We start from the raw sequence: 6473 nt of genomic DNA, 5'->3' as shown, positions 1-6473 counted from the left end.
ATTACATAGCAACAATTACAGTGTATCTTATAGTATAATATAGGTAACAATATGTTCCAACAATTAGATGCTCTGTGCTTACTCTTTGCTCACTGATACTACAGATTTTATGTAAGAACAGTGCAGTTACATAATGTGACTCAATATATTACACTGTGATTAATATATTTCACTCAGTTTATATACTCACCTATGTGATGAATGATTCAGTGCCCATCCCTGTCTATAGTGTGTGTGCACATATTAGCCAACTTACAGTTATGACTGAGTACAACTTGAGCAATTGAGGGTTAAGGGTCTTGCTCAGGGACCCAACAGTGGCAACTTGGCAGTGGTGGGGCTTGAACCAGCAACATTCCAAGTGCCTTAACCACTGAGCTACCACTAAAGCTACTCACTAAAATCATCTTTCCAGTGTACTGTGTTGTGGTTTATCAAAAACACAATGCATTGCTATGTGACATAGTTTAGGTGACGGTTTAGTTGGTGTCTGGTTTACGCATAACTACTCTCATAGCCTGTTAAAGGAAAATGTCTTCTGCAGAAGCTGCTCCACCTTATGTAACTTTGTGGCTTTCGCTTTTCATCTGGTGATAATGGCACTGATGATGATGGAAAATGACAAATGCAGTCTATCGTTCTATATCAGAGAGAAGTGAGCTTACTGACAGCTGCAGGGTCAACACTGAGTGGGGGGTGTTAGTAATAAAGGAGTAAATATGGAGTAGATAGACAGAGAGAGAGAGAGAGAGAAATAGATAGATAGATAGGAAATGGAAATGAAAAGAGCATAAAATAGTGGATACGTCCACATGGATTGAAAAATGAGTCAAGGCCAATGAAAGTATGACTTCAGCATACAATGAGTTCTGTTGCAACACTTCCGTGTCCAGTGAGTTCTATTTTAGAGATACAAATGTAGTATTATTAAATCATATTTAGGTCTGTGCTATTGTTCATTTTATACTGATATGTCTGTAGATTTTTGTGTTCTTTGCTTTCTCTCACCCTAAGCTCGCTAGCTAGCTAGATGTCTGTCTGTCTGTCTGTCTGTCAGTCAGTCAGTCAGTCAGTTAAGGTACGGCCCCTACCCCCAAACATCTCCCTGTGTGTGTGTGTGTGTGTGTGTGTGTGTGTGTGTGTGTGTGTGTGTTCGTCTGTATGGTCACACCCTCCCTGTGTTTCGCACCTGCTCCTTATTGTGTGTTTTTACTGTGCATGTATATAAGTCTTGTTTCTAAGTATAGGTGTTGTCGATGTTTGAACCAGGTTAATTCACTAAATACGTTTTCGGTTTTGTTTCAAAAAAACGTTCGTTGTGTTAGACAATGGCTCGTCCCTGCATCCTGCTTTGCCTCCGCACGTCACGATAGATAGATAGATAGATAGATAGATAGATAGATAGATAGAACAAAAGAAACACCAAAGAGCTTTTAAAATAGTGGGTACAAATGACGGTTAAAGGAAATAATGACTAAAAAGATCTCAGTGAAAAAAAAAAAGAACTCTGTGACCCCACCTTCAGGTAAAATCCCAGGTGTATTCATTCCCTCTTCCTGCAGGTATACCTGTCTCCACTGCTTCCCTTTGTCTAGACGTCTCTGAATCAGTGCAGCTGTATTTACACTCTCTTGTCCCTTCCTGCTTCTCTCCGCTGGTCCAGTCGCCTTCTCTCCTAGTCTGTCTTAATTGGAATTCACGCTTACTGATCTGTAGGATTTAGGGATAAACCCCATTCATCTGCCAGGCGGATTTTATTTTTAACCAAAACCCAATCCAATTGAGGACCAAGCAGATTAACTCCTCTGTCGTAGTGTTGCATTATATTATTAGCCTTTAGTGTTTGTGGTGGGTGGTGTGTTTTGTTTGTTTGGGTTTTTTGTTTTGTTTTGTTTTTTGCTAATTGAACAAGCATTGGAGTAATTAGGTACTGAAGGGACCACATGACTGGTCCTTAGGTTCAGATGTAGTTGCATTGTATGTGACAAATTAGTTTGACATGATGTGAATTACAGGCACATGGATTAAATAATGAATCATGGACAATGAAAGTATGAATCCTTTTAGAGATACAAATGTAGTATTATTAAATCATATTTAAGTCTGTGCTATTCTTCATTTTATATTGATATGTCTATAGATTTTTGTGTTCTTTGGTTTCTCTCACCCTAATGTCGAGGCTGCAACACTTTCAGACGGAGTTTCCCCTTTCTGTGGTCACACACTTGAGCTCTCCAGTGACAGTTCTCACTTAAAGAAAATCGCAGCCACTTGCATTAACAGAATAAACAGTGTGGTGACATGACGAACAGGGCATATGTCACTATTTGCAGAAGTACCCCGCGAGCTGCTCACGTCAGGGCGCAGTGCATGTAACGCTCTAATGAGAAACTGCTATGTTCTTCCTGATCGGTGGACTCAAACGCTGGCCGGCACGATGGTTTAACATACAAAAAAAATGTTCAGATCAGATGAGAGACAAAAAGTAAACACCCATAAATTGTCTTGAATAAATTGAAAAATACTTTCAATGTCAAAGGTCTGATCTAATTATATATAGAACCAGACATAGCAGAAAAAAGTGAAGTGAAGTGCAGTGAAGCAAAGCTGTTCTGCTTCTGCAGAAGATGACCGGTTCTCTTGAGATCACCCACCAGGGACATTAAAAATATGTGTGTGTGTGTGTGTGTGTGGGGGGGGGGGGGGGTTGGATGTGCTAAGATATTTTGAGATGAAGAGAGATGATCATCTGGGTGGACTTCCTTCTTTCTAATTTTGTGAGATGGAGGTGTGAATTCTGTGGTGGCCTGAGTGAGACGACATGGCACATCCTCTCCACTGCTGGGCAACTGGAGAGTATGAGAAAATGCAACCTCTCGCTCTGCAGGACAGCTGGCAGTTTGTCCTCGCCTTGGTACTACACAGACTTGGTAGCACAGTTCGCATGTGTACACAAATGTATACTTCACCTTTAGACACCAGAAATCCAGTATGATCATCAGTAGTCAGCTCACTGGTATCATTTACCCACAAAATGTAGCCTTTGGTGTGAGCTCTTTCACCCTGTAGACCAAATACACCATAACTATTTCTAAGCTTTGTGTTAACTTATCACCAGGTGATCAGTGTCTAGCCATAAGTTTTAAAGTGTACCAGAGACCAGGCTTGCTTAATGTGTTTCAAAGAACATTTTTTGCCCAGTCATTTCAGTCAGATGGAAGCTGAGCTTGGTAATACACTTGTTTACGACTTCATGCCTCATCAGAGCACTGAAAGTGTTGGCCTGAAAATCCAATATATAAGGAAAGAAGCAGAAAAGTGATAAGCACTTTCTCTGACTCAACGCGACGTTTCGTTGCTATTGTTAATCCGCTTTGAAAGATGAGGTGCATATGCCACGTCCACAGGGCCCAACCCTGCCTGCATCTCTGCACATGTTTCCTGTATATTACATCACCAGAAGGCCCTGACAATCGAAGCAGGTCCCGCTCAAGATCTGTCAGGTCACTGGCAGATAACGTACTTCTGTTCTTGAGCGTTCTTAAGGAAAATTAAATTAGACACAAAGGGGTTGGGTTGGCAACAGGAAAACAATTCTGACTTCAGTCTTGAAGCAGATAGAGGCCTCAATAAAACCCCAGTAAAGGCTCAGTGAGGGGTATGTTTGATTACTAGCCCTGGAGAAAGTAGATGGTGACTGTCAGCCCGGCAAACAGGCTGTTTTTGAAAAGGAGCCAATGCCAGAATCTGTGTCTGCGCTGTTTGCTTTCTGAGATAATATTTGCAAACTCTATAATGACCCACAACTCTCCAGAAAGAGGCTTAGCATTCACTTCATAAACACCCAACAGCAGTCAAGCAGCCACTGAGGTTGCTTTGCATGTGGATGGGGTGTAACCATTCAGTTAATGGAACCACAATCTGCTCTTCAGTTCTTACAGTTATACACATACTGACACACTTGTGCACCTACCTGCTTTTTCATGTTGTTATCCAACTCTGAATCATGTGACAGCAGTGCAATGCAGACATGGGTCAAGACCTTCAATGCTTCAAAACAAAACCAGAGTGGGTGAAAAATGCCTTTGATCGTAGCATGGTTGTAGTATTTCAGAAACTGCTGCTCGTACATAGCTGTTGCTAGAGTTTACACTTTATCGCAAGGAAAAAAAACAAAAACATCCAGTGAGAAGCAGTTCTGCTGAGCAGAAATGTCTTTGATGACAGAAGCAATGGTCAGGCTGGTTCGATCTAACAGAAAAGGTGGTGTATCTCAAAGCGCTGCTCTTTATAATGGCGCCGAGCAGAAAAGCATCTCGGAATGTACAACACACCATACGGTGGATAGGGTACAACAGATGAGCACCACATCAGCTCCCACTCCTGACAGCCAAGAACTGAAATCAAAGGGTACAGTGGGTAAGGCTCACAAAAATTGGAAAGCTAAAAGCTGAGAACGTAACTGGGTACAATGAATCCCGATTTCTGCAGCAACCTGAAGTCTGGCGATAGGCTTAGAATGTGGTGCAAACAGCGTGAATCTCTGGACCCAACCTCTTGGCAGACATTAGGCCCACTAATGCCATATAAGCTTTGTTTAAGTTCCACGGCCTGAGTATCTGCATATTGTTGCTGGCCACTGATCTATTGCACATCTGACCTGTCTTATAATGGCTGCATCCAGCATGATAACACACCATGTCACAAATACACAATGTATATGTATATATACATTATATAGTTTTGCAATTTAACATAACATTATGGACATAACTAAAGCTTCCTTAAAGACCAACTGGAAGCTCAGGGTATGTTACAGTACATGATGATGAGATGGTTTAGATTCTCCTTGTGTTTTTAATTTGCTCCACTATGTGCTTGTGAGCTTCAGATTCTCAAATTCACCCTTTCTCTGTACCCCTCCACCCCTCATTACACTTTACGAAGCCATCAAGAAGACACAATCACTGCCCTGGGCAATGGCTCTTGGGCAGGTGTATAGGGACCTCTCCTGACCTCTCAGTGACTCTCAAAACAAAGGCGAGAGAAAAGGAGTGTTTTGCTCTTGACACATCCAGAAATGCAGAAATCACTGAGAAAGAAGTGTCGTAACAAGAGTTCTCACTTTCTCTTCTCCATTAGCCAATCCTAGTGGCGTAATTGTGTGTGTGTGTGGGGGGGGTGAATGTGGTAGGGTGGTGTGTGTGATAGGGCAGTACCAGTTGGGCCATGTCTATCAGGATTTATGCATTTAATATTCATAAATGAATAATTCGACTTAGCCTTACCTCCCAGACAGCATAACACATGCTGCATTACACACCCTGACGTTCTGTTATTCCCCTCTTATTCATAATGTGTTTCATCTATGGTAGACAAACAGACAAATAGTTCTTAAACTGGTCATTTGAGCATTTACAACTCTTAAATCCTGAAACATGAATGGAATTTCATTAAAATATGTCAAAATATGTATTGTATCAAAATATGCACATAGCGTAGTTAATGCTAACTAGTAATAACATAGTAATAACATATCTGTTGTGATCCAAGCATGTAGTGTAGCATAAATGTTTTGGTAAATGTTAGAAAAGACTTTTTGTGTATTCTGTGATGCACTGCTGGTAGCTGTGAAGGTGTGGGAACAACAAACATGACCAGTTGGCTGAATTAATCTTAGACTTCCTTGAAGGCCTTGAAGGCCTTAAAGTCTATCATAGGTGATATATATATATATATATATATATATATATATATATATATATATATATATATATACATACACACACCTACATACAAAGAAGATTCTAGGTGAGTAAATGCATTGTATTCAAAACTGTAGTAAAGTACACAGTTTCCAGAGAAAGTGGACGTTTTGGACAAAGGTCCTTCATCAGCTGTGAAAGCAAAGTGCTTCTCCTATGTATATATATATAAATATATATCTATATCTATCTATCTATCTATCTATCTATCTATCTATCTATATATATATATATATATATATATATATATATATATATATATATATATATATATATATAACATACACACACACACACACACACACAGAATGGCCACTTTATTAAAGTTACCTGCCTTTTCACGATTGGATCTATGCTGTATAGAAATCTAGACACATGACCCCAGAGTGCAGCATAAGATCAGGAAAGTGAGTTTTTTGTGGATTAGATTTAGTATGAATGTGATCTGGGCAGGAAAAGGAATCACGTAGACATTGTCAACTTGTCAACAAAAGGGGTCAGAGGAGGATATCAAGAATCATTCTGACGAACAGGCGGAACACAGTCAAGCAAATTGCAGCTGAATACAACACACATGCTCCAAGTAACGTGTCTTAACGTGTCGTTCCTAAGCATGAACGAGCTGTCACAGCAGACGACCAGTTCCAGTGCCATTATTGTCTGAGGGAAACAGAATGGTAAGACTCCACTGGGCAAAAGAGTGCAAAA

Source organism: Electrophorus electricus, chromosome 1, assembly GCF_013358815.1.
Source record: "Electrophorus electricus isolate fEleEle1 chromosome 1, fEleEle1.pri, whole genome shotgun sequence".
In the NCBI taxonomy this organism is placed as follows: Eukaryota; Metazoa; Chordata; class Actinopteri; order Gymnotiformes; family Gymnotidae; genus Electrophorus; species Electrophorus electricus.
This window is presented reverse-complemented; position numbering follows the sequence as displayed.